Genomic DNA, 13,737 nt, shown 5'->3' on the forward strand with positions numbered 1-13,737 from the left:
TCCTATCTCCATTTGGATCTAATATTACTAATTTGACTTGATATAGTATAAATGATTGACATTTAGTTTCTAACTCAGAGCTAGATCATTGTAATAATTCAATGAAGATCTAACATAATTTGTTGTGATTTCTGAAAAAATAGGATAAAAAAAATGAAGATTTAATATATACCTTATTGATCCTATCTATTAAATCTTTGAATCTCAACTGGGTAAAAGCCATTCTTTTTTTTTTCACACAATTATTGTTTTTCTTTTTCTCACACAATTATTGTTTTTCTTTTTCTCACACAATTATTGTTTTTCTTTTTCTTGTTGCAGTGTTATTTTTTTTTGGGTTGATGAGAGATAATTGTGGGAAGGGATGAGAGGTTAGTGGAGAGAAGTGAGGAAAATGTTGTTTTTTTTTATTTATTTATTTTTATTTTAATTATTTAATTAATTACTTAATTATTATTATTATTATAACTAATTTTTTTTTATAATTTTTTAGTTTTAATTATAATTCATTATTATTATTATTTTAACTATTTTTTTATTGGTTTATTTGTTTATTTATTTTTGGCTATTACATAATGCTTCTTCTATTTTTTCATCCAACCATGTTTTATTCCTTCCATGTGGATGCAACTTTGACAAGAACCTCTCCATTTTTATTCATAATAGGAAGTTCCTACGACATGGTAGATCGGTGACCTTTGAAAAAGGGGAAGAAGTCGTTTCTCTATTTATTTGATTTAATAATTATGTCAAAAATCAAATAAATAGAGAAAAGCCGGCTATCGGAATCGAGCCGATGACCATCGAATGTGATGCTCTAACCTCTGAGCTAAGCGGGCTCACATAACGGAAATGTTACATGCATAGTAATTTACTAAATTATTGGGATCTTAGCGGGAATATGAATATAGAATCTAATTCAATATCAAATAAATATTGAATAGTGGAATTGTTCTTATGACCCATATATGAATACTTTTTTCCATTCTTCAACCAAAGAGACGGAGTATTATCTCCACAAATTGGACATGCTATTTACCTTTTGTGGTGCATCCAACAAGATTTCCATATGCAAGAAAATCATTTATAGTCCATATGAGAATTGCTCTTAAATTGAAATATGTTTTACTTACAATATCATAAGCTTGTACTCCTTTTCATACATGCTGTAAATCTTCCACAAGAGGTTGTAAGTAGACATCAATATCGTTTCCTGGTTGTCTAGGGCCAGAAATCAACAATGTTAACATTATATTTTCCTTTTTCATACATAACCAAGGACGCAAGTTATACGTAACAAGCATGACTGGCCAACAACTATATCGACTGCTCATGTTGAAGAATGGATTAAAACCATCTGTAGCAAGGCCTAACCTAAGATTACGAGAGTCCATAGCAAACTCGGGCCACTTTTTATCAATCAACTCCCATGCAACAGAATCAACTGGATGTCGAATCTTTCCATGAATACTTTTATGTTGAGAATGCCATTGTAAACTTTCACCCATTTCATATATTTTAAACATTCGTTTAAGTCGCGGAATGATAGGAAAGTATCTTAATACTTTAGCAGGTATACCTTGCTTGATTGCATTCGTTTGTCTATCAACCTTCCACCTTGAAGTATTACATTGAGGACAACTTTCTAACTTTTCTTTTTCATTTCTAAATACACAACAATCTTTACATATGCATGGATTTTTTGGTAGCCTAAGTCAAATTCCTTGAACAATTTTCAAACTTCATAAATAGATCTTGGAGTGACATTATCAATTCCAGAAGGCTTGTGAAACTAGCCTCTACCAACCATTATATGTCTTAAGTTTATACAATGCCACAACTGCTGATATCTTTGTATATTTTGTACATCCGGTGTACAATGGAGTGTTTGCCTCTTGGATATTGTGAGAAATATTTTTGTCTTCCTCGATGTAAAAGAACCATTCTTGTCCTCCTCTTCAATATATGTGCTCTTATATAAGATGGTTGCTTCCAACATAAGAGCATCATCGACTTCTTTTTCAACATCATCCTCCTCACATATTTCTCCGTGATGATACTAAACATTATATGTAGGGTCCATTCCCTTAATGATTAGGTGTTCATATATGGTTTGGATATCATAATGTCTCATATTCCTACACTTTTTACATGGACATAGAAACTTTTTGGCATCCAGCTTCCTTTTCTTCATTTCTTGTAGAAATTTATATGCTCCTTCCATGTACTCATCAGTAGCACTATTAGACAAAGTCAATTTTGGTAAGTATGTGTCTTAAAAATAAAGTGTATTGAAACTTATATTCTCATACTGATTCAAATACAACCAATCTTTGTTGAACATTTTGAAAGCTCTGGTATGCTTAATAGGATGATCAATTGGACCGTCGATAACTTGGTTCACAATCACTATTTAAGAAAAGAAGATATCGATAACTCTGATATATTTGTGTTATCTTTAAAGTTGGAGCATAATATATATATATATATATATATGATAATAAAGAGCCACGAAAGGTAAAAACTTAGTGTAACAAGTACATTCAAATCTTTCTAAAATATAAGACGAGAATAAGGTAACTTACATTATCTGTTCAACACCTTTAATTTCAATTAGTTCGCTAAACCTTAAACCACCCTTTGTTGTCAGTAACTTACGTGGGTCAGAGTCGAGATAGGGCATAACTCAGACTAAAATGGAGGGATGGAACTGCAGAGTAAAAGTCAGTAATGCAAAGACTCAATGATTAATAAAATTATATAATTAATTTATATTATTAATTACATCTTCTTACGAGAAATTGATGGTTTGTACAATTCTCATAAAGAATCGAGATGTGGGTCAGACTCGAGGTGGGTCGTAACTCAGATTGAAATGGAGGGGATGAAGACTGCAGAGCAAAACTCTATGATGCAAAAATGATTAATAAAACTATATAATTAATTTATATTAATAATTAAATCTTCTTCACAAGAAATTGATAATGTGTACTATTCTAATAAAGAATTTAACGTGGGCCAGACTTGAGATAGGGCGTGACTCAATTTGAATGAAAGGAATGAATACTACATAGGAAAAGTCCGCAATGCAAAAACCCAATTATTAAAAAAAATTATATAATTAACTTATATTATTAATTACATCTTCGGAGAGAAATTGATTATTTGTAGGATTCTCATAAAGAATTAAGACGTGGGTCAAACTCGAGGTAGGGCTGGATCAAATGGCTAGCATAACCAAAATAGTTGAGCGACTCACCTAAATTTGTTTGTTTCATTGGTTGCGGCTTTCGAGTGCATTAGATTTGTTAAATTTTTTTTCTGAAATAATAATAAATTGTTCCATTTGCAGAAATGAAACAAAAGATGACGAGAATCCTGAAGCTAGCGAACAACAGAGATCCAGGGAAAAAGCAAAGGAATGCCAAGGGACTTGAAGAAGGAAACGAAAGTTGTTGGTCTCGTTGGAGATCTATACAAAAATTACCAAAAGAATATGGTCATCTTCAAGATGAAATTGAGAGAATCATTAAATCTAGAATGAAAAAAAAAAAGAAAGACAATGAGGAGATGTCTCTTCTTCATCTTCAAGCTCCAGCTCCGACTCTGAGTTAGAATACTTTTCGTCAGAGGAAATGAGCAATGGTAGTTTCTATTATTTACATAATGAACAGTCGAGCAGCTTGGGTGCTCAAATTCAAGCTGATTAACTAGAAAAAAAAATTAAATAAAAGAATGAAGTCTTGACTAAAGTTGATTCACTACATTGGAAACTAGAAAACGTAAGAAACCAAACTGGAAAACAGAAAAAACTAAGAGATATCCGAGAAAATGATTTTAATAGGAAATTTGAAAGAAGAATGGATGGAAAAGATTGAATTGCACAAAAGGTACTACATGAGAAAGAGAGAGTTCTTACCATGGATTAAGGACTTGGAGACAAAAGTAGACACTATACATTACAGTAGAAGGGAAATAGAAGAACAGAACATTCGGATGAGATCAAAAAATTAGTGGCTCAACAACACTAGGAATTTCGAGTTGGAGCTGACATTGACGTGTAAGGAGACATAAGCTTCTTCTTAGATAATCGCCTTAGTAGGGTAAGTCAAGAGTTTGAAACAAAAAATAGATGAATCAGAGAACAAAATTAGGGCAAGATATGGAGCAATGTAAACAAAAATTTTCTCAGATTAAAAATTAAAATTATCTATTGAGAAAGAACCCTAAAGAAAAAGGACTAAATCATTATTGGAAGAAAGCAAGCAAGCGAAGAGCGGCTTATTAGACGTGGCTTTGAGCCTGATAAGCATAGAGAGGAAGATGGAAGATTAAGCAAAAGAGCTCCAACAGCTTGAAAGATAAAATTCGTCTATTGTCGTAAAGCAACTACACAACGAAAGCAGAAAAAAGTTCAGGGCGAAGAACAAAAGATACGAGCAAGAGGAGACAATTCAAATAAAAAAGTCGAAATCATGAAGGTGAGCGGCTGAAACTCAACAACATGAATGAATTTGGAATGGATAGAATAAACAGAAAAATTGTAGAAGATAGCACCAAGCTTCTAAACAGATATTAAGTATCACAAATAAGCTCACTCTCCCAAAATATTGAGTTAGAATGAGAAACAACGAGCTAAAACAACTAAAAACAAATTTAACTCGATTCATTGCACAAATGGAGAAAAAAAAAGAACAGAAGTTCATGCTTAGAGAAAATGTATGAAAGCTAGAAGCGAAAATAAGTACAAAGGGAGGAGAGAACTCAACCTGATTCGAAGCCTAGGCCAATTGAAAAAGAAAATGATGAAAACGGAGAATAGTGAAGGAGAAGAAGAAGAACGTCCAAACTTGAAGAAGACAACCGAAAAGTGATTAGGGAAAAATGTCATAAACACAAAAACAATTTGATTCTCCCAAAAAAAAAAAAAAAAAGAAAAAGATTGAACACAAAATAAAATAAAATAAAAAAGCTGATACAAAACAAAATAAAAAAAAAAAAGGAGAGCTACATATATATATATATTTTTAAATGGTAAAGTTCTTAATTTACTCTCTTTTTTCTTCCCTGAGTTGTGCCCTAATTTAGGGGTGGAGGCTAGATTTATTTTTTCCTCTTAATTTCCTCTCTTCCCCTTGTGGTCCATTTTGCCATAATCTATGGAGCTATAACCCATGTATTTCATCTTTTTCTTCCTTTTGTAATATATTTTTGTCCGGCATCAGATGACAACTTCGTCTTTGCTCTATTATAGGGGTATGGTTAATTTTCATTCTTTTATTTTTTTTGTTTTTTTTATAGTCCATTAACGTGGAGAGATATCATTCTAAGAAATGCTTATAATATCTATGTCAACTCCTATTTGTACTATATGAAAATGAATACTCAATACTCAAGTGGGTAATCGTGACAAGAATGTGGAAATGTTTTCTTTAATAAGATTCAGTTGAAGCTCTTTAAAATTTTCATTCTTTATTTTTTTCTCTCTTCCAATATTTGAACAACAATTGTTACCTCATCAAAGGGATACTAGTAACTCTATAGTTGATTGTGTCCAGGAGTTTGAAGGAACAAAATGAAAAGGGAAAAGTAAAGAAAGGAAAGGTTGTAAATGGTGTGGTATTTTGTATTTTGTGAATTAATTTATTTTTTTTATAATTACATTCTGCAAAGGAATACTTTATCTTGGATCGGTGTATCATTTAAATAATTTCTTGTATTTTGTAATAATCCTATCACAAAAATGTCTTTTTATAGCATTTGAATATTGCATTTTTTAAAATATGCTAAAAAAATACGTTTGATATTGCATCTATAGCTAATGAGATTTTTTTAAAAAGCTCCATTTTCTTATTTATTTTTTATTTGAATTTTTTTATTCTATTGATTTTTTCTCTTTTTGTTTTCTTTTCTACCTTCGTGCATACTTTCCTTTTTATTTCCCCCTTTCTTCCCTTCATTTTTCTCCGATTCCTTCTTTTCTCTTTTCCATCTCTTTGATTTCTTCTTTTTCTTTTTCCTTTTATTTCTGATTCGTTCCTTTTTCCTCTACTCTCGACAGAAAGTTTAGACAAGATTGTAAATGATGAAACCTTAATCTATGACTTTTTCTTCTCTACTCTCCGACAGAAAGTTTAGACAAGATTGTAAATGATGAAACCCTAATCTATTTGCTGAAGATGATGACAGAAAGTTTCGAGTTCATGGTGGTTCAAAAAATTGAAGCCTTAAACCCTTTGTAGAAACCATTGGAAGAAGATGGCCCCTTGTTATTTAAGGAACCATGGTAATTTATTCTCTCTTTAATAACAAGGGGCCATCTTCTCCATACAGTCTTATGACATGATTTTAAAGTTTTGATTTTTCGATAACACGTTCTCGCCTTTCTTATCAAATGTTCTATTTTCGCTGAACTCCTTTCTTTTGCCTAATATCTAGTTTTCATTCATTTCTTACTCCAACATTTCTCCCTTTTTTTAATTTAATTTTTAGTTTATATTCCAACTCAAGCATTTGGAGAGGTTGATTTGGAGTGTGTGGTTTCTCTTTGATTATTTTTATTTGGTTGTTTGAGGTTTTGATTCTATTATTGATTACCTTAAAATTATGGTAAATGGTTCTACCAATTATTTGTGTTGGGTTGTTTTGGGTTTTAATTCTATTATTGTTGCCATTGAAATTATGGCAAACTGTAAAAACACCGTTAAAGAATTATATTTATTTCAAATTCAAAATTTGTTAGTGTCTCCTTGTTCTATTTTTTATCACTTCTTTTTTCATGCTCGGGATAAAAGCAAGACCACCTAATTTCCACTTCGCTATATATATGATGACATGATGACATGATGTCTAATTATTTTTATGCAATCAGTTAAATATTGAAATGTTCAAGTTATTAATATTTGGTAATCTTATTTTGTTTTCTTGCAGAAAATTTACAGTGAATAGAGTGGTTAATTATCAAGATAAAAAGATAATGTACTAAGCTTTCTTTATGTGTTGTATCTAGGTTGATGTTCTATGTTTTCTCTTCTAGTCAGTAACAAATTGTTCCAATGTTTAGTTAACTTGCATACGAGTGTAGTTTAGGTAGGATGACAAAAGATGTGATATATTAAGAGACTGAAATTTTTTATGACTTCGTAAAAGATTCTTTTCAATTTCATATACTCATTACATTTTTCTATGTAAAATCAATTTGGTTAACTAAGCTCGAATATCTTGTATGGCTAAGTGGTGGATGTGGAACACATTTTCATGCAACAATCAAAAGAAAAATGTCTTATGAATGTTTTTTTGACCGGGTGGGTAATAAGTTTTAAAAATTGCATGAAACATGGATAATTTTAATTTATTTTTAGGGGCAAGGATTTGTACTAATTGAGATTTGGTTTTGATAATATAGATTTTCTTTTATCTTTGTTTGAATTGACTTTTTCCTTTTTGGTAGTCTTTCACATTATAACTCAATTCTTCCAATTGAACTTTGCAAGTACCTATTGAACCATCTAAGTGTTAGAAGATATACAAGAGAGTAAGTTAAAATTTTGTACTTAAGATTTTTTCTAAATACCTTTACTTCTCAAAGTCTTGATCGACTATGTTAATTATTTTGGATGCTTTCTTTGGTTTTTGGCATTTTTTGAGTTTTTGTTGTCGTCTGTATCAGCTCATTTTGTTTGCTTTTATTAATAGTGTAAAAACATTTTAGTTGGTGCGGATAAATGGTCTGACTTTTTTCCTTACTAGGTAAATAGGAACTAAGTTGGGAAGAAAAAATGTGGAATAACAAAGTTGCATAACATTGGTGACATGGCTTAACCCTTTACACTCAAAGATGGGTGACTTGCGAAAAAAGAGGTAGAGATGGTTTAACCCTTTACACTCAAAGATTGGTGACTTTACACTTAAAATGGCTCTCCCTTCTTTTGGTTCCTCAAACAACATGATCAAAATTCTCTAATCTCATCTAGCATACTAGTGCAAGGTATTGAAAAACATCTAATGTACCTTTAGTCATATCAACAACAAGAAGATGATCAAAGTCTAAAAGTTATTTTCTTGGTTGTAATGTTCTTGTAGAAATTCATGTTAAAAAATTGTATCTTTTTTTTCCTTTTGATTGATTTCTTCTCATTTGAACTTGCTTAATTGGTGCACTTGAAATTGTATTTTACACCATTTAGTATTCTACCTTATTTAATTAACTCAATAACTGATACCTTGTATGTTTGCTACATGGTTGGAGATGTTATATTCTTCTCTATGTTGGCTACCAATGAATTTAAAATCTCTTGTGCTTTGATTTCGATTGTCCGTGCTTGTGGCTACTTTGGCTACTTGTGGTATAGTGAGCCCATTAAGTAAGGCTTGGTAATACTCAAAGGTATGATTAGTCTCTTTGAACATAAATATAATTTGAAAGTTGGGTATTTAAATTGGTCTCTTTCTTGGTTAACAGACTAGTGACTGGGTCGGGCCTAAGTCTTATAATGTGATAGGAGCACCCAGAATCAAGAATCCATTCACTGGTTTGGCTGACTGATAGGGAGATTGTCAAGGCATCATCTGTATCAGTGTCGTCATCTCTAACCACATTGGACGACCCCTTCTCTTTTAAGATCGGACATTCTTTCTTCCAATAGCCTTTCTGTTGACAATATGCACACTCATTTTTATCAAGTTTTTGGGATCTTCTTCTCTCCAAATCCGTTCATTGGTGTTGTGAGTACATTTGTTCCGCTTTCGGCGCACAACAAGTGGTATCAAAGCCTGATTGTGTCATTTGGGGTATTGTGAAAGTTTTGGCCTCATCGACCACTAGATGTGCTCACAATCGTGCTTATTTTCTTGAAAATGGCAGAATCATCTGGAATTAAATCACGGCGTGGATCGAGATTTTTGAGTTCTAATCTCGAAGTAGAGAAATTTGATGGAACCAATAATTTTGGTGTTTGGCGAGGCGAAGTTAGCGATTTGATGATCATGCAAGATCTTGATGCTTCTCTCCAAGAGGTGATGCCTGAAGACATGACAGAAGCAGAATGGACGAAATTAAATTGGAAAGCTTGTGGAATTATTCGATCATGTCTTGGTAAGGATCAGAAATATCCATTTATGAAGGTAACCATGGCGAAAGAACTATGGGACAAGCTTGAGGCGAAATATATGAAAAAGAGTGTGGAAAATAAACTCTATGTGAAGAAGAAACTCTTCCGTTTTGACTACAAGAAAGGTATCTCAATGGCTGAGCATTTGGATGATTTAACAAAATTATCACTGATTTGCTCAATCTTGATGTTAAGATTGATGACGAAGACAAGGTGTTGTTGTTATTAAATTCTTTGCCGGAATCCTACGAGTTCTTAGTAACGACCCTACTATATGGAATCATTAATAATGATTTTGAAGATGTCTCAAATGCCTTAATAAATAATGAGATGCGAAAGAAGGAAAAGGAGACATTTCAAGATAAATAATGAGATGTGAAAGAAGGAAAAGGAGACATATCAAGACTCTAGCTCAAATGTTCTCACTGCTCGTGGAAGGACTTCTACTTGGCAAAGGAACGAATGTGGAGAGTCCCGATCAAAGTCGAGAGGTAGATCAGATAATTGGAGAAAACTTGATAAAAACGAGTGTGCATATTGTCGATAGAAAGGCCATTGGAAGAAAGATTGTCCGATCTTAAAAGAGAAGGGGTCGAAGTCCAATATGGTTAGAGATGACGACACTGATACAGATGATGCCTTGACAATCTCCTTATCAGTCAGCCAAACCAGTGAATGGATTCTTGATTCTAAGTGCTCCTATCATATGTGTCCCAACAGAGAGATTTTTGGACTTAAAAGAGTTCATTGGTGGAGTTGTCTATATGGGCAATGATAGTACTTGCAAGATGATGGGAATCGACTCAGTACAAATCAAGATGTTTGACGGGGTTATACGAAAACTCAATGATGTGAGGTATGTCCTTGACTTGAAGAAAAATTTGATTTCCCTTGGCGTTTTGGATGCGAGTGGTTATCGTATCATTTTGAAAGGAGGGAATTTGAAAGTAGCTCGTGAAGCATATACTACCTCAACGGAACTACAATAATTGGGCATGCTGTTGTGGCAAGTTCGAAAGAACAAGACATATCGAAATTATGGCACATGAGACTTGGGCATGCTAGTGAGAAGGCGCTTTAGACATTGATCAACCAAGGAGTCCTTAAGGGTACCTCAACTGGTAAAATTGATTTCTATGAACATTGTATATTTGGTAAACAAAAAATGTGAAAGTTTTGTACAACTATACATCAAACAAAGGGCATTTTGGATTATGTTCACACTGATGTATGGCGCCCCACGAATAATGTCTCATTGGGAGGAAAGAGGTGGTTTGTCACCTTTATTGATAACTACTCGATGAGAGTTTGGATGTATCCCATGAGGCACAGAAACGAGGTTCTCCAAATCTTCCTAGAGTGGAAGAAAATGGTAGAGAGTCAGACAGACAGGAAAATCAAAAAGTTGAGATCAGACAACTGTGGAGAATATACTTATGATCCATTTCTTAAAGTATGCCGAGATGAAGGGATCCTTCGACACTTCACTGTTCCTGGTAAGCCACAACAAAATGGAGTTGCTGAGAGAATGAACCAGACATTAATAGAGAAGGTTCGATGCATTTTGTCTTAAGCAGGATTGAGTAAGGCATTTTGGGCTTAGGCTCTCAGTTATGCAGTTCACTTGGTGAATCGTTTACCTGTTTCTGGAAATGGTGGGAAAACTTCGCTTGAGGTATGGTCAGGTACTCCTGTTAGTGATTATGATAAATTGCATGTGTTTGGGTGTCCTGCTTATTATCATGTGACAGACTCAAAGCTGGATCCTAGAGCAAGAAAAGTCAAGTTTATGGGCTTTAGCAAAGGCGTGAAGGACTATAGGTTATGGTGTCCAGAAACACGTAAGATTGTTAATAGTCGAGATGTGACATTCGATGAGTCTGGAATGTTTTTGTTGGAAATTGAAAATAATGACGAGGCATTGAAGCAAGTGGAGAAGGTGGTGTTCTCTCCTGATATGGTTGCTCCTACTGAAGAACCTATTATCAGGTAGATAATAACTCTGATATCTTAGAACAGGAGGAGCAAAGCCTTGTAAATGAAAGAATGGAGGAACCTGAGTCCATCGTCAGGAATAGACCACGAAGAGAAATTCAAAACGTGCAAGGTTTGTTGATATGATAGCATATGCTTTCCCTTTGATTGATGGAGTTCCCAATAACTACAAAGATGCTATCCAGAGCCCGGATAGATTGCACTAACAAAAGGCTATGAATCAGGAGATAGCATCATTGTAGATAAATCAAACTTGGGATTTGGTACAACTTCCAAACGGTAGGAAGGAAATTGGTTATAAATGGGTTTTTGTAAAACAAGAAGATTCTTCTGGTATACGTTATAAGGCTCAACTTGTGGCTAAAGGCTATGCACAAAAAGAAGATATTGATTACAATGAAATTTTCTCACCTGTGGTAAAACATTCTTCCATTCGAATTTTGTTGGTTTTGGTTGCTCAATTTGATCTTGAGCTTGTACAACTCGATGTAAAAACCGCCTTTTTGCATGGGGATTTGGAAGAAGAAATATATATGGCGCAACCGATTGGTTTTCGAGTAGTTGGACAACAACATTTGGTATGCAGATTGAAGAAATCTTTGTATGGGCTGAAGCAATCTCCTCGCCATAGTATAAAAAGTTTGATCATTTCATGGTAGAGCATATGTATACTCATAGTCAATTTGATCATTGTGTGTATTATCGGTGTCTTGATGATGGATCCTTTATCTATGTTGATGATATGTTAATTGCTTCAAAGAGACAAGTGGAGATTGATAAGCTCAAAGATCAGCTTTCTAAAACATTTGAAATGAAAGACTTTGGCAATGCAAAGAAAATACTTGGAATTGAGATAGAGTGAGATCGAAAAAAAGATACAGTCTGGTTGACTCAGTCTCAATATGTACGCAAGGTATTGACAAGATTTAGTTTGAATAATTCAACCAAACCCATTGGTACTCCACTTGCTCCTCATTTCAAGCTTAGTGCTTCATGTGTCCAAGTTCTGACGATGACAAAAGGTATATGGAGAATATTCTTTATACAAACGCTATTGGTGCTTTGATGTATGCTATAGTATGTACTCAACCTGATCTTTCACACGCAGTAAGCATGGTGAGTCGTTATATGCATAATCCTGGTAAAGAGCATTAGCAGGCTGTCAAATGGATTCTTAGGTACATTCTTGGTACTACTGATGTTGGCTGTCAAATGAATTCTTAGGTAAATTCTTGGTACGATTGATGTTGGTATTAAGTTTCAAAAACAAGAAATGTTTAATCTTGACAACCTTGTAGTTGGTTATGTGAATTTTGATTATGCTGGTGATTTGGATAAGCAACGATCTACTACGAGTTATTTATTTACTATGGCTGATGGACCTGTTTGTTGGCATTCAACATTGCAGTCTACTGTTGCACTGTCTACCACCGAAGCAGAGTATATGGCAGTAACGGAAGCTTTTAAAGAAGCTATTTGGATGCATGGTTTGATCAATGACTTGGATATTTTGCTGGAACATATAGATGTGTTTTGTGATAGCCAGAGTGCTATTTGTTTGTCAAAAAATTAAGTCCATCATGCTCGTACTAAACATATTGATGTCTGTTTTCACTTTATTCGAGAAATTATTAGTGAAGGGGACATTCGTTTATTAGACTGCTGATATGTTGACAAAGGTGATCGCTCGTGAAGACTTCTGACATTGTTTGGATTTCATCAACGTTGAAAGAAAGGAGTAGTGCGTTGATGTGGTAGCAACCAACTCATTTATTAACTTGGAGATCTTATGACAAAGTGGAGATTGTTGTAAATTGTCATAAGATTTTGATTTGATTTGGTTATTTGGATTAGATTTGATTGGTTATTTGGATTAGATTTGATTTGGTTATTTGGTTTAGATTTGATTTGGTTATTTGAATTAGATTTAGTTATATAGTTATATATCGAGATTTGGGAGAGTTTTGTGTGTCACATTGTATTTGTTAAGTGACATATTGGTGAGAGTCTTTGTAGTGTGATAGTGAGGTATTCACTTGTAACACTTTGTTTATTAGTGATTGGTTGTGTAACGACCCGGGAAAGAAAGAAGAATATATATATATATATATATATATATATATATATATATATATATATATATATATATAATAAATAAAGGAAAATGAGAAAACGAAAAAAAAAAAAAAAAAACTCAGTCGCCGGAAAACCTGCGAGTTTTCCGGCGACCGCCGAGTTTCGCGGAACCCACGCGAAACGACGGTCACAGCACGCCCACCCTCAGCCCACGACACCCAGCATCTTCAGAAGACCTGCAAAGGGAGAAAAGAGAGAAAATTTTGAGAGAGAGAGAGAGATTTCGGACAAACGTCGGCGAGTGTCCAGTTTCTCCAACGAGCCCTCAAACCACCCTCAAACCGACTCCAAACGATCTGTTACCACCATAAGAGGGATCCCTAACGAAAGCACAATGACTCAGGGTGCGTTTTGTGTTATTTTGTAAGCGTCGTCGTCGGTAACTAAGGTCGGAAAATTAGGTTTCTAAATCGATTCTTAGATCTGTGGCTTTTAGGAGCTTTTAGGCCGCAAAACTCCTAGAAAGGAAAGAAGGACGACAAACAAAGAGGAAAAG

General features: G+C 33.8%; 2 pseudogenes; one reads left to right on the forward strand and one right to left on the reverse strand.

The window, feature by feature from the left end:
• Window positions 1–879: 879 nt before the first annotated feature.
• Window positions 880–2,683, reverse strand: LOC147794794 (uncharacterized; annotated as a pseudogene).
• A 671-nt stretch (window positions 2,684–3,354) lies between these two features.
• The window catches only part of LOC147794795 (uncharacterized), a 71,204-nt pseudogene continuing 60,821 nt past the window's right edge, over window positions 3,355–13,737 (forward strand).

The sequence above is a fragment of the Cucurbita pepo genome, chromosome 1 (genome assembly GCF_057944985.1).
Source record: "Cucurbita pepo subsp. pepo isolate OVF chromosome 1, ASM5794498v1, whole genome shotgun sequence".
NCBI classification, from domain to species: Eukaryota; Viridiplantae; Streptophyta; class Magnoliopsida; order Cucurbitales; family Cucurbitaceae; genus Cucurbita; species Cucurbita pepo.